We start from the raw sequence: 15,880 nt of genomic DNA on the forward strand, positions 1-15,880 counted from the left end.
CGGCCCGGCGGGACCCCCTTTCCCGTCATCCCTCACGGCGGGGGTGGCAGGTGGCGGGGACCGCACCGGGCCGGGGCCGTCTTTGTTTTCCTCGGCGACGCTCGCCTCGCCGGGCCGAGAACTGCTTGGAAGACGCCGCGCGAGAACGTACGGCGCGGCCCTCCCGGCTGGAAGTCGTCCCGCGCCCCCATTTCCTGTCTCTCGGCCTCTCCCCGGCCCCTCTTCCCGCTCCACTGGGCGCCCCACTACTGCGCATCTCGCCCTCCGCACGGAAACTTCCCCCGGGCAGCAGCCTCCCGCGGCCGGGGCGGGCTCCGCGCGGGGCGGGGCGGGGCGGGGCGGGGCCCGGAGCCCGAGCGCGCTCACCTAGGCCGGCGACAGCGGCGCCCGCACCCCCGCCGCGCCCCGCCCCGCCCCGCGCGCTCCTCCCCGCCCCGCGCCCGCCCCGCCCCCGCCGACCCTGCGAGCCGCGGCGGGAACCCGCGCCCCGCCGCTGCCTCCCGCCCCAGAATCCCGAGGATCCGCTCCCCCGGGCGCGGGCGGGGGCGGGGGCGGGGGCGGGGCTGCCGGCCGGGACCGAGCCTCCCCGGGGCGCCGCGGGGCCTCGGCGGGGGTCTGCAGCTGCAGCCTCCGCCCGCTCCCGCAAGTTCGCCCGCTCGCCCGCCCCACGCGCGCGGCCCGGCGTCCCCGGCGAGCGTGCGCCCGCCCCGCCCCCACCCAGCCCAAGGTGAAGCGCCGCGGCGGAGGGCGCCCGCGCTTCCCCCGCTTCCCCGCGAAGGGCGCCGCCCCCCGCCCCGGCCGCGGCCCCGCTCCCGTCCTCGCCCAGCCCCGGGGGCCCCGCCCGCCCGCGCTGCCCCTGCCCCTGCCCCTGCCCGCCCGGACCCCATTGTTGCCCGACTCGGGCGATGCCCGGCCGGGGGCGGTCCCCGGGAGCCTCGGGGCCGCCGCAGCCGGCTCCGCCCACACCTTTCCAAGTTCGCCGGCGGGTGAGCCGCGGGGCCGGCTGGGGCGCCCGGCCCCCTCCGCGCACGCCCCCCGCCCCCCCCCCCCCCCCGGGCCGGGCCGGGCCGGGCCGGGCGGGGAGGGCGCGGGGCGGGGGCCGCGCGGGCTGCGCCTCGCCTCGCCTCGCCTCGCCTCGCCTCGCCTCGCCTCCGGACTCCCCGAGGCTGCCTCGCGCGCTCCGACACAAAAGAGGGGACTTTCTCGCGGCGCAGCGAGAGTCCTCGGCGGGCGCGGTGCGGCCGGGCCCGCTCGGCCGGCGGCTCCCGAGGCTCGGGCCATGTGTGGGTTATTTCGGGCGCCGCAGCGAGGTGGTGCAGGTGGACGGGAAGCTCGGCCGCGGCCGGAGGCCGGGGGGCGGGGGCAGGGGTGGGGCGGGGTGGGGCGGGGTGGAGGCTCCGCGGACCCACCCCCAGCCCGGCGGCGGCCCGGGCGGCGAGGCGAGGGCCGGGCGGTGGGTGTTGCCTTCTACCTCTGCGAGCGGGGAGGGGTTAGTTTCCCACAGGGGATTTCAACCATCACACTCAGAGCCCGCCTCCTAATCCTCGGGCGGAGCGGCTCGGGGGCCCCATTTTATGGCAATAAAGCGACTTAGCGCCTGCTGAGCGAGCCCCTCCCCGCCGCCGCCCCCGCCCTCGGCCCCACCCCGGGGCTCGCCCGCAGCGGCGGGGCTTTGTTTCTGGGGAGGAGGACCCGGAGCTCTTTTGTTTGGGGGTTTGGTGTTTGCGCCCCCCCCGCCTCACCTCGCCCCACCCACCCCGCCCCCCGCGCCTCTCCGGTTTCCTGAGCTGCGGGCTGCGAGGGACGAGAAGCGGCGTCTCGCAACCCCCTCGGCGGGGCCCCGGGGTAATTCGATGCGGGCCCGGCGGGGCTCCCCACGCTAGCCCGGGGCTCGCGTCTCGGCAGCCTCCACCCACCGGCCCACCCTACATTTAGCGCATCATGTGATCCGGGTAAGTCATTTGCAAGTACAACAGTTCCCCGGGTTGCCCCCCATTCATTTCCTGAGAACTGCAGAGAGCAGCTGAGAGGCTCTGCGTGTGCGTGTGCGGGTGCGGGTGCGGGTGCGGGTGCGCGTGTGAGTGTGCGCGGGTGACGCCGTGTGTGTGTGTGTGTGCGTGTGCGAGAGTGAGTGTGCGCGCGTGTGTGCGAGAGAGAAAGGGAGAGAGAGAGAGAGAGGGGGACTCTGTGTGAGGGAAAGAAAACAATTTCTCCTGCTCTGCAGCTTCTGTTCAGGTCTGTGCTGATTCCGTTTCTTATCAAAATAAACAACCCCCTCCTTTTTTTTTTTTTTTTTTTTTTTTTTGCCATCCCAAATCAGACCGTATTCTCTTAACATGTTTTATTTTCCTTCTGTCATCTGCTCAAGTTAAATCATTTCGGTTGGTCTGTGTTCTTAAAGGGGGAAAGTGTTGGGGAGCGGGAGGGGGCCGAGGGAGGGCGATGCTATTGCAAAAAAGCAAGTAGCGTCGGTCGGATACGTGGAGAAGAAAGAAGCTTTCTCTCCCCTTCCCTCCCCAATTTTTTTTTTTTTTTGAACTTAATCAAGTACCATGAATTAAGCCAATGTTTCTCTACCCCTAGTGGAATTATTGGTTGCAGTGTTTGCCTGTCAGTCGCCAAGGATGAGAAATAAAACACCAGGGCTGAATGGGCAGGGGGGAGGTGGTGGTGCTTGTGCAAGTAGTTTGCCCCCAGGAATCGAGCGAGTTCGGGGAATCGCTGCCGCCCCGGGGCCGTGCGGGCTGTGGGTGTGCACTGGAGGGAGTGGGAGGGAAGGGGTTAAGGCGGGGATGACACTGCTGGCATGAATAGTGGTCCTGGTGCTACATTCATTATTGTCTCTGGTCGTAATGATGTGTAACTGTCACTTGCTACCGTGCCTGGTCCCTGGAAGTAGCCAGGGGCTGGCCCGCGGCTGTTATTTTCAATTACGGGGAGCGGCCCGAGTTGACAAGGGGCAACTTTGCACGTCCCCCCCTCCCCCCCCCCCGCCCCCAGCCGGGAAGCCCGCGGACCCGGCCTGCGAGCCACTTTGCCTTACAGAAGCTTCGCTCCCAGGACTCGGACTTGACCTCCGCGACATTAGTTGGTGTTCGTGTTAGATGCTCCCCTACGGGGAGAATCAATCCTGCTTTTGTTGGGCAGAGAACTGCCTATTAGAACTTTGAAAACTTTTATCTTTGGGGAAAAGGGTGGGGTGCACTCAACAGTTCGGTTTCGAAGTGCATTTGAGGCAAACGCTTGGAAAAAGTACCAATTCCTTTGTTATATGCCCTGCAGCTTCCCAGCCCCCTTCACCCTGCGCTTCGAGTTTTGCATACTTTAATAGTAATACCCTTAATTCAGCTGATAAAAACTGACTGTGGAGTTAAAGAGTATTAGTACCACGGAATGTGTAATCTGGATAAACAGTTTGTGTGGTTAATATTGTCAGCTCTCTAATTTAACTGTACAGATGGTTTGAGTATCGTTCTTGTATGGATTGTTTTAAGCAATTCCACTGGCTAATAGAATTCTCCGCCGAGCGGTCGGATATTTTGTTTTAAATCAGCTTTAATGTTCTCTGTTTCTCAGTGGCACCGGGGAGGTGAGCAGGTCTATTTACATTTACTGCATGTGCATCCAGGGGCTTCAGTAGACATCTGTCAATCAAATAACGTCATTCTGCAAATCCACCTAGACACCTCCAGGCCCTTTTCTTACTGGAGGAGAGAGAGTTGTTTAGATAAGTAAATGCTTCGAAATGAATTTGGTGGCTTTTACCAGCAAGCAGCTTGTGATGGCAATAGGAGTGGTCACTTTGAAGAGTGGGTGTATTCCATCATCCAAGAAATGCTCTTTGGAATTGGCATTTAATAAAAACAGCGACACCCCCCCCCCCCCCCCAAGAGCCTGCTTGTGCTGTTTGTAGACCTCATTCACATGTTGTTTACATTTTTTAGAACCATGTAGAAATTGGTTCTGATAAACGGGTATACTTCCAGGCTAGAAAATGTTTAACTGTGGAAGCTTAGTAGACACGGGATGTTGAAGGACAAACATTTCAGTTGCATAAGTTCTATCTCTTGTTGCAACCTGGTCAATGTAAAGACTAGCTGGAGTCTGGTAGGCTTCTTTGGGTTGGGGAGAGAGCAATTAGAGTGCAGAATTATTGGCAGACGTTTATAAGGTATTTAGGAGAGAGGTTTATTATTCTGCCTCGTAATTCATAACTCTATGAAATATTCTTAAAGCTGGTGAAATTTGGAAGTTTTAAGTTAGGAACTAAAACTGTGCAACTAGTATAGTTGTGCCAGATAAACCGCTTTCTTGAGGGGTTTCTGTTTATTTTTGTGTTGCTTCATTTATTTATTACTTAGTAATGCATATTTAAAAGAAACTTTGTTCAGATAAACTTTATTTTGGAAGGCTTTGTCTTACTGTTTATTGAATGAAAATTGTCGTGCCAGTGAGCCCTCAATATTTTTTTCTCTAGAAAGTTCTTTTTTAGTAACCGAATGTCATTTGGGAGAAAACTGGTCCTGGTGTAGCATTTGAGACCTTGACCTTAGCAACTCTTGGCTGGTGGTTGTTTACTACAGCTGCAGCCTATGTGTGTACAGAAAGGGAAGGGACTGCAAACACTAGTGCGCTCCCTCTCCTCAGGCCAAGGGAAAAACAAATCAGGATGCTTGACGTTCATTCATTCCGAAGAGCGTGCATCAGGCATATAATAGCAATGGTGTTCTGGTCAACTTAAAAATATATGTGTTCCTTGAGGATTACTTCCTCACCTCCTGTGAAAAGTAAACAAGCACTTTAAAAGACTGAGTTTTAAATGTTACATCATGAAGCAGGCTGTTACCAGCTTAATGAAATAATTTGGTCTTAAACATAGGTGTTTTTTTTTTTTTTTTTCCCTTTCTGCAAAGAGGACACAAGTGCTTAGGCCTTTAGGCCTACACTGAGGGCATTTTGAACATGAGCCAGCGTTGGTTAATCTAGAGTATTGAGTAACCTTACCAGTGAGGTGATATTGTTAAATAGTTGAACATATAAAGGTCTTGGATGTTCTTACCATTGCAGGAAATGGAAAGTGGGGAATTTCATGTTTATGTGAAATTCATCGGTACAATCAAATTAAATTGGGGGTGTTAAATGGTTTTCTTTATATTGTAAGGCAGTCTTCTTAAACTTCATAAACGTAACTGTAGATGATTCGTGTATTAATACAACAGAGTGTTGCATTCTACAGTACTAGAGGCACAAACTCATTTGAAAAGTTAATCTTTTTTTTTTTGGATAAGGAAGTCTCTCCACTGGTGCTTCCATGTTGATTAATGAACAAGAGCTAAAAATCCCCCCAACTGAATAGAACGGACCGCCGTGATTATCTTTTTTCTTTGTAGAAGGCAACTTTCATTTTTATAAATAACTCCTAAGATAGTTTGCAGTTTACCTTTATCATTTATATTTTGAAAATACCATATGATAGTAGAGTGGAAATATCTGTATCTCTGCCCCGTGTCCGTTTTATTTTCTGCTTTAAAATTTATCTTTATTATTCAGCTACAAATTATGCACAGCTTTCAATCTTAAGTATGTACAAAATGTGAGGGTAAAAATATTACAATTAAATCACTGGCAACACCCTATAAACCACAGTCTTAACTCATCCACCACAACCACAGCTCCCCAAATCAAAATGCAAGTAAACAGATGGGCCCTGCCCTGTGCCCAGGAGGTCAACAGCCTTAGGCTCTGTGAGATCTGCTGTGTTTCTCCATCCCAAACCTGTCCAGAGAACTGTCTGACTTCAACAGGCCAGAATTCATTTTCAGGGCCTAGACCAGCCACACCCCATCTGATGTCAGCTTTTGAGTTCTTGTGGTAGAGAACACATGCTGTGGATTAAATGGTTGCTTTCTCTATATATTCTCAGTAATTATGTTACAAAAGGATTTTTCGGTTTTGGGTGTTTATTGTCATAAAAGTGGCTACTTGAGTAGTTCTTTTGCTCCATAAAAATTTGTTTTGGTCTGGCAGTAGATTACAGGATATTTACCCAGAGAATTCTGCTCTGGTATGGTCTTTCTTCCTGTCTTTTTTTCAATTTAAAGTCCTATTTCTCTTTCGTTGCTAATTTCAAGATATGTATTTTTGAATATTAGCATAACTGAACTGGGCCAAACAGTATTGCTTTTTAGGCCCAGATGGTGTAGCAGAAAGCCCTTGCTGCTGTACTGCTGCATGGAAGGTGAGAAGGAATTGGAGGGCTTTGGAATAGTTTTCCCAGTCCCATCAGAGGTAATAGAAACTGCCCCTATTACAACTTACTGGCCTACACAGCCAGGAATTGTGTTCCCAGGGCTACATTCATCACACTTAGGGTTTTTAGCATATATTTTATGTATATACGTGTGTGTGTGTGTGTGTGTGTGTATAGTTTTTATATTTATGAATGTGAGTTTTTGTTTTCCCTATCTTGGTATATATACACCCCCACACACAGCACATACATTAAGACCAAGAATTATGGTAAAAACAAAAAACAAAACAAAACAAAAAACCCTCCCTCCCTTGTATTTAAAAAAAAAAAAAAAAGGGAAAACAAAGTTTGTTTTTTTTTTTCAAATCCTTTTATTTATTTATTTTTAAAGATTTTATTTATTCATGAGAGACATACACACACAGAGAGGCAGAGACATAGGCAGAGAGAGAAGCAGGCTCCATGTAGGGAGCCTGATATGGGAATCATCCCGGGACTCCAGGATCACACCCTGTGTTTTTTTTCTTTTTCCAAATCCTGTGTTTAATAATATTATTCTTACTTGGTTTTGAGTTGAGCAAGCAAACTTACAACATGAAAACAGCCCTGCCCCAAAGAAAACAAAACAACAAAACTAAATGACAACCAAGATGAATGATGCTAACAAATGAAATAACTCTAAAGAAAACATTTATTCATTTCACAATCAGGTATTTGCTAAGACTATATATCCTGTTATCTGGACTGATTTAAGTGGCAGAGATATCACAGGTTGAATCAGGGTCTCTTGCTTACTAACTCTGGATGACCTTGGTCACATTTCTTAACCTTTCTGAGTGTCAAATGGGAAAAATAAAATGCATTTTACAGGGCCATGGTGAGGGTGAAAGGAGATAGTGTGCATAAAAATCACTTTGTAAAACCAGAAAGTACTAGTGTGCAACTGATTTGACAGGAAAACCACTCCCTCTCCATCCCCCACATCCCTACAAGGGATGAACTTTCCAGCCTCTCAAAGTGACCATATAAATTACACTTATGGAGAAGGAATTTCCGAGTGTGGGTAGAAAACTTCTGGCAGTCAAAGGTCATGAATTCCATTCCTGTCTCACCAGAGATTTGCTCTGTGACCTTGAGAAAGTCATTCTTAAAAAGTTTCTCTAGCTGGTATGAAAGTTACTGGTAACATTTATATAATGCAGGTGAAGTATCTGAGCTTTTGTAAAGAATGTACGTGAAAATACAGTTCCCATGATCATTTTACAGAAAATAGAAAATAAAGATCAACAGTGATTATTTAGAGATTGTAAAACCTCCAGGCTATTTCTTCAGTGAGTCAAATGAAACTTCTATCAACTGGTTTTTAAAAATCCCTTCTTTTTTTTTTTTTATAGAATCATTAAATTTGTGCTGTTGTACTATGATTTAGAACAGTCTATTGAACTGCAAATCCCTAGTTAAGCCAAGATTCTGTTGATTAAGCTATGTCTGATTTATGGCTTAAAGTGTCTTGGTTAGACTCAGACATTGTTGTAACACAGTACATGCACAGTAAGAAAGGTAAATGATGGAGACATTACATGGATATTTGAAAATTCATTGAACACATTTTATTTATATGCACACATTTTTCTGCCACGTACATTTTTTCACATACATACATTTGAGAAAATTAAGAACAATATTAATTTATGTAATTTCTCCCCAGCTGCATTTTCTCAGTTGAGAAACAAGAGAATATTTCTTCACGCACACTCTGTGTAAACACTATTCTTGCAAGAGCAAAGAAACAGACTCAAGGCAGCTCATCAGTATAACAAATCTTAGACTCTTTCCACGTGCACATACACCTTGCCTAACTCCCGTTCCTGTTATAACTATTACCATAAACATCACCTACTGTGGGACTCTTATTTACCATCCCTAGCTTAACATGCAGGGTACCAGTCTGTATTGTATGGCCCTGTAGTACAAGCTGTTCCATCTGGTATGATTGCTTGTTGATTTGCCTTGTCCCCTCCTGGTAGTAAGCCCTTCGAGAGCAGGAAATGTATCTTCTTCATAGTTATTACCTGGCTTCGCACCCAGTGACTCCCATTGTGACTGATCATACAGTGCTGAAATACTTTTTTTAAAGATTTTATTTATTTATTCATGAAACACAGGGAGAGAGGCAGAGACATAGGCAGAGGGAGAAGCAGGGTCCCTGCGGGGAGCCTGATGCAGGATTTGATCCCAGGACCCCAGGATCGAGACCCTAGACAAGGCAGACCCCCTGAGCCACCCAGGTGCCCTCAGTGCTGAAATACTTACTGAAAGAACAGATCAAGGAACACAGTCCCTGCCACTAACCCTTCCGTAGCTAAATGCCAGTATCATGGATTCATGGATATTTCCTACCGCAGTCTTTTCATCTCTGGCTAAGTATATTCAACTCTATTAGCTGTTACACATTTCATTACATTTTCTTTTCTTTCTTTCTTTTTTTTCTTTTTTCTTTTTGCAAAATGAAGCTTTGCAGTGGAGTACAACAGCTCCAGGTTTGAAACTTCAAACTACCCTGGTTTTGACCATCTAACTGGACAAGTTAATTCTCCAAGTCTCCGTTTCCTCACTGATAAGTAACAACAAAAACAAGAACAAATAATGTCAACATTGTTGAAAGTTTTTGAGGACTAAAATTGTGGTAATGTCCATAAAGCATCTAGTATAATATGCACTGTATACATGTGTAGTGCTTGATAGATTTTAGTCTCCTCCAGGATATTGCTCTCTCTCTCTCTCTTTTTTCTTTTTGTAACTTTAATTCCAGTTAGTTAACATGCAGTGTTATATTAGTTTCAGGTGTACGATACAGTTACTCACATTTCCATGTATCACCCGATGTTCATCATGACAAGTGTACTCCTTAATCTCCATCACCTATTTCACATATCCCCCACCCACTTCCCTCTGGTAACCATCAGTTTATTCAATTAAGAGTCTGTTTCTTGATTTGTCTCTTTCTCTTTTTCCCTTTGCTTTTTTTTTTTTTTTTTTAAATTCCACATATGAGTGAAATTTTATGGTATTTGTCTTTCTCTGACTTCTTTCACTTGGCATTATACTCTGTAGCTCCATCCGTGTTGTTGCAAATACCAAGATTTCATTTTTTTTAAGGCTGAGTAATATTCCATTGTGTATATATATATACCACATCTTTATCCATTCATCTGTGGATAGACACTTGAGCTGTTTCTATATCTTGGCTATTGTAAATAGTGCTGCTGTAAACATCAGGGTGTATCTATCCCTTTGAATTAGTGTTGTGTTTTTTGGGTAAATTCCTAGTGATGTGATTGCTGGATTATAAAGTAGTTCTATTAAAAGTAGCTGTTTAGAATTGCTGGATTATAGAGTAGTTCTGTTAAAAGCAGCCATTCAGAATGAAGAGTAGCAGTAAGATAAAGTAGCTACTCTCTATTGTGCAGAAGTTAAGCACTGTGTTTTTCATGCATTAGCTTACTTATAAGCACTCTTTAGTATGCAGGTATGTGTAGTTGACTTTCAAATAATTTGTACTTTGAATACTATAGGTGGAGACGCCCAAGGTACCTTTTATACGGTGGCTCTTGACATAGGAACATCAGTGCATGGATGCATTTTTTTTTTTTTTTAAGCTAGTGTATGATGGAGCTCACTGCCAAGTAAGAGTTCCCCTCCCCCCCATGACTTTGCTACTTTTGACAACAATTTTAGAAATTATTTGAAAATTGTACTATCTTTGCCTTTTGGCAAAATAAATGAAAGAGGGTGGAAATGAAAGTGCTGCTTCTAGTTATGAGTAACAGGGTTTATCATCCTGATACACAATTGAAACAGAAATCATTAGGTGTGTTGAAAAGTGGTACATCTTTATTGAAGGTGCTTACTGGAGTTAATCTGATAAATTGTGAAAAATAAGGTTATAGAATATACAAAATGCTATACATCTGTTTTTAGTGACCGTACTTAAAATAGATTATGTATAACTATAGATTTTGTAATATTTCTTTTGTCTCTGGGAGTAGATCTCCTTTAAAATGTAAGTCTGGCCCCTTGACTTACACATATTTGAATTTTGTGTAAGTTTTCAGGAGTGCATTATATTTTAAAAATATGAAATTCCTCTATTTATTAAATATTTGTTGAGTACATATGTATGATGTTACGCTTTCTATTTTCTAGATGTAGGAACTAATGTTCACCAGATTAATGCCATCATGGTTAATAGCCATATCTCAAAGTAAAGATTTGAATGCTGGAAAGCCTTTCTGTCCTCCCTGCGATACTCTTATCTCCCTTCAGCATTAAATAGGATAGTCCAGAGTTTATCTTACTGTAGAATAGAGCAAAAAATGGGAATATTGTACAAATATTGTGTTTAGAAGCTGTTATTTTATTCATAGGTTATATGGACATGCTACACTTAACAGAATACATGTACTAGAATATTTACTTCAGTACAGAAGCCAGTTCTGTGATGGGTTATACATATACTAAAACAAATTATGAGACCTAATCCAAAAAATTATTTTAGAAGAACAACTGCTACAGGATGTTGTCAATCGGTGGTAGTAGACCAGTAACTTCTGGCCAGTATGCATTTTGCCATTTGATAAAGCTTTTATAGTCAGAGATATCATAAAAGTAGTAAAAAACATAATCTCTATAAAAAATGCCTTACCTGTTTGACCTATTTATATATTCAGCTCCTATCATGTAATCTGGAATCGTGTGTGAAAATGGGTAGGGCATCATCTATAGTGAGCCTAAAGTCAAGGAGGGGGAGATAAGACTTAGGTAGAAAATTATAATACAAAGTAATTTGCAATAAATGGACCAGGTGCTGTAAGTTGCTTAAACAAAGTGCATAGGAAAAAAATAATTTTATCTGGAAAATCAAGGGTTTCAGGTTTTTAGTGGATATAGCAGTAATTATTTGTGGGAAATGTTTACTTTTTATCGAAAAGAAAAAGCAAGACTGCTAGAATAAGAAAGCAAATTAAAATCATCTTTTGGCCTCTGGGGTGATTTCACACCTCCTTTTCTGTTATCCTTTAGAACTGATGGCTTTACGGTCTTTTGGCAAACTTTTATCATTTGCCATATCACCAGAGAATTGTGTTTCCTGAAAATAGATCCTTGAAAACACTTGGTAGTAGGGCATGCAGTGTTATAATGAGTTTAGAGAAGGCTTATTTGGGGAAAAAAAAAAAAAAGGTGATGATTGGTTAATATAATTTTAAAAATACACTTTATGTGAAGCTGCCTAGTGAAATTTTTTTTCATATTGCTGAGGATGTGATGTATAATTTATTTATAAATGGTGGGAATTTTAGACTTGACCAACAACCTTGAATATAGGAATAAGAAATTTTTTTTGTTAAGAACAATGAAGGAAAAACTGGAAAACTGATCAGTTTTACAGAAGGTCACAGTGAGTTGTGATTTATCAGAGGTGTTGCTTGAAGGGATATTTAGAAATAGACTTTTACATTAAAGCGGTTGGTTATTTAGACTGACATCCTCTGGAATGTGCATTAGCTTTCTGCTTTAGGTATAAATACAGAACACTTAAGGAAACACAGAATGTTTCATTTTGAGATACTATATAACAAGGAAGAGATTCATTTTTAATAAGTCTATCAAGGGCATTTGATAGAATTCTTACTATACACTGAGCTCTCTATTGAGTATATTGAGATTATACCAAGGCTCGAGGCTGAAGCAGTTGTTTTTATTTATAAATAGCTTGGTAATTAAGACACTTCAGAATACTTGGGAAGTATGGGCTAGCAAAAAAAAAAAAAAATGGTTAGTGCTTGGCGGTTTACAAGGTGGTTTTAGTTTCATCCTGACAATCCTATAAGGTGGATTGGACTCATGTTACTATTTTATTCATGAGGATATTAAAGTCATATGAAGGTAAAAGAATGAGAAGGTGGCCAAGTTGAAATTAGAACCTTGATTTCTAACACCAGTAAAATAATTTTTTCCATTTCATTCGACTGCTATCTTCCTAAGTTTCATTTAGTCTTAAATTTTGAAAGTCTGCTTTGCACAGAAGTGTCAGTAGCTAGTGTCAAGCTTATATGAGATATTCAGTGAATATTATTGGATAAATTCTATCCTTCCAAAATGTACTTTAAAGGGACATAAAAATATATAGAGAGAGCTCAGAGAGATAAAAATAGTTAATTTTAGAAGAGACTGTACAGATAGAGGCATCAGTACTCTGAAGAAAATTTGGGAGCTGGTTTATCACTTACCATGTACCAAGGCTTGTGGTAGGTGCTGAGAATACAAAGGTATTCTTTGTCCTAAGTATAAGCAGGTTAGGAGGAACACTCGGAGGGCCCTGCTTTAGTATATTTAATTTAATTTTCTTTTCATTTAGATCCTTAGTATGCCTAAAAATAATACCCACATGTTTTTAGATTTATGTTTTAGTTTCTTTTAAGTACTTTTCATCTTATCAGAAAATCTTTTTCCATTTAAGCATTTGATTGTCTTAGTTTTTTTTTTTCCCCTTTGTGCTTGTCGGACCTAGAACGTGTAGGATACACTTAAAAGGCATTATCTCATTTAATGCTTGTAACCAACTCAAAGCTAGATATTTATTTAAATGAATTTATTATTACTTTTATGATTTAGGTTTTCTTTCTTTTTTTTTAAATTTTTATTTATTTATGATAGTCACAGAGAGACAGAGAGAGAGGCAGAGACATTGGCAGAGGGAGAAGCAGGCTCCATGCACCGGGAGCCTGACGTGGGATTCGATCCCAGGTCTCCAGGATCGCGCCCTGGGCCAAAGGCAAGCGCCAAACCACTGCGCCACCCAGGGATCCCCTGATTTAGGTTTTCAAACGACAACTTAAGATCTGTAGGATCTTGCTGAGCAGCGTTTACAAATATATCTTTGATAAAAGTATGTGTGTGAAGACTTTACATTTCTTTTTTTTCCCTACTGCTCCCCATCTTTAGTCAGCAATAACATTCCATTCCTTCATAACCCATGTCATCAGAACTATGTGTCCTTTTATATTTTTCTCAACATTATAGACATTCACACAAGGTTTTTTGATCACTGATTATAAAAATGAGATTATATTTTGGAGACTATTGTCATCTTTGGTTTTTGGTTCAGTACTGCCTGAGGGAAATACATGCACTCAACTGCTGTATCTCTACTGCATTTAAAAAACAAAAGCAAGAACAAAAAACTGTTCCATGATATTCCAAAGTATAGGTTCTTTCATAGTCTGCTGAACCATTAACTTATTGATGGGCAATACTTTGTTTCTGTTTTTTTCCACTAAAAACAATATTGTAATAAGTACCTTTATATCTATATTCAGACGGACCAATGGGATATAGTTCCAGGGTGAGATTCTGTACGGCTTCAAAATGTTGCCACATTGCTTTGAAGAAAAAAGCTGTAGCGGTAGCGGTTCATATTACCAGTTAACGCATGCAAAACTCTTTTCCTTGAACGTCGGTCAGCAATAGTTGACGCCTTTCCAGCTGATAGTTGTGCAGTAGTATCTTACTGTTACCTTAAATTAATACTTCCTGACTGCTGGTGACACTGAACATCTCTTCCTATTTTTGTAGGTACATTGGAATTGTTCTAAGAATTGCCCTTTCATACTCTTTGCTCATTTTTCTACTTGGTTGTTGTCCTTTTGCGGGAATTCTTTATATATTGCGTTATTAAGCATTTGATATCTGCATTGTAAATATTTTTTTCAAAAACCGACCTTTTGTTGGTTCAAGAGATATCTTTTGATAGATAACATTTTTAATTTTTATATAATCCATTCTGTCTGGTTAACTTTTTTTTTTTTTAACATTTTCTACATTGACGAAACAGGCAAGACACATTGAATTTTTCTTTCCACTTTGATCTTTAGTAAATGTGGAATTTTTAGTTATACATGCTATAGGAGAGAGCCACTTTTATTTACTTTTGGATGCATATTCACCCCATTTTAAAAGTAATGTATCCTTATACCAATAAATATAAATTCTGCAATTGTATTTTTTTATGTTCTATCCTATGATAATACCAGATTTTTTTCTTTTAAAATAGTAAAATCCAAATCTAATAGTAGAATTTCATTCATTGTCTCAGCTTCCTGAGCAAAAAATACACAGAAATCCTTTTGTGATTTTTTTTTTTTTTTTAAGATTTTATTTATGAGAGAGAATGAATGAGTGAGCGGGGCGGGGAGCAGCAGACAGAGGGGGAGGGAAAAGGACCCTGAGATCATGACCTCAGCAGAAGGCAGATGCCTGTCTAAGCCACCCAGGTGCCCCCTCTGTAATACTAATTGGAATTATATTACATTGTATATACTGAAGGAACAAGTAACATTTTAATATTATTTTTAGTGCAATGAATCATCTGGATTCAAAAACATGAGTGTCTTTCTGTTTATATCATTTTTTATACTTGAAAAAGATTTTAATATTTTATTTGTAATGGTTGTTTCCTCTTAAATTTAGTTCTAAGTATTTTTATATGTTTTTGGCTATTTTATACTTATTGAGATGGTATGATTTTCTGTTTTAGTTTCTTAATATAGTGAATTTTGTTGCTTGGTTTTTAAATGTTGGGCCAGACTCTCATTCCTTGTATAAGTCTTGTTCTTGGTGCATTATCTAATTATATATAGCTTTATTTGATTTTCTATTATTTTGTTAAGAATTAAAACGTATATTTATAGCGTTCAGTACTTTTTATTTTTTCTTTTAATGTTTTTTATCTGATTTTGCTTTCAGGTTATTCCTAGCTTCCTAAAATAACTTGGGAAGTGTTCTGTCATCTTTTTTTATGAATACTTTGTGTAGAATCATTTCTTCTTTAGATGTGTGGAAGAATTCACCAGAGAATTCCTTTGGATTTAGAAGTTTTTTTTTCTCCCTTTGCAGGAAGCCTTTTAACTACAATTTTAATTTAACACATGTAGGGCTATTCAGATCATATATTCATTTGTGAATGAAACGTCTTAGTTTGTATTTTTGAAGGAATTTGGCTTTTTCACCTAAGTTATAGAATTTACTGGGGTAAAGTTGTTTATATTGTCCTGTTAAGATTTGTAGGATTTGTATTGATGACTTGTTATACCTGATGTAGGTGACTTGTCAGTTTTCTCTTTTTGTCTAGATCATTCTGGCTGGAGGTTTTTTATTTTACTGATATTTGAAAGGGCCAGCTTTTGGACTCATTATTTTTTTTCTACAACTTTTACTTTTTTCTGATTCATTGATTCCTGATTTTATTATTCCTTCCTTATACTTGTTACAGGTTTAATTTGTTCTTTAAAAAAATTTTTTTTTTTACGGTGGGAGCTTAGAGTGTTGATTTGAGACCGTTCTTCTTTTCTTACGTAAGGATATAATGTCATAAATTTTACTTTGAGCATTTCTCTCTTAAACTTTGATCCAGTTCAGATATTTTCTAATTTCCATTGTGATTTCATCTTTGACTTTGGATTGTTTAGGATTGTGTTGTTTAATATTCTTATACTTGGGGATATTACAGATACCTTTCTGATACTGATTTAATTCCATGATTTTCAGAGTATGTATGATTTTGTTTCTTTA

At 42.0% G+C, this 15,880-nt stretch overlaps 1 protein-coding gene across 3 annotated transcripts in view; it reads left to right on the forward strand.

Annotated features, from left to right (window-relative positions):
* The first annotated feature begins 1,089 nt into the window (after nucleotides 1-1,089).
* Nucleotides 1,090-15,880, forward strand: part of KLF12 (Kruppel like factor 12) — a 429,166-nt gene continuing 414,375 nt past the window's right edge. For 2 of the 3 annotated variants that reach the window (XM_041731038.1, XM_041731036.1), the window contains exon 1: nucleotides 1,090-1,952. The gene's annotated coding sequence lies outside the window, so the exon portion shown is untranslated. Of the gene's footprint in view, nucleotides 1,953-2,012; nucleotides 2,236-15,880 lie in introns of those variants that run through there. The other variant, XM_041731037.1, reaches the window with a different exon arrangement.

Source organism: Vulpes lagopus, chromosome 16 (assembly GCF_018345385.1).
Source record: "Vulpes lagopus strain Blue_001 chromosome 16, ASM1834538v1, whole genome shotgun sequence".
NCBI lineage: Eukaryota > Metazoa > Chordata > Mammalia > Carnivora > Canidae > Vulpes > Vulpes lagopus.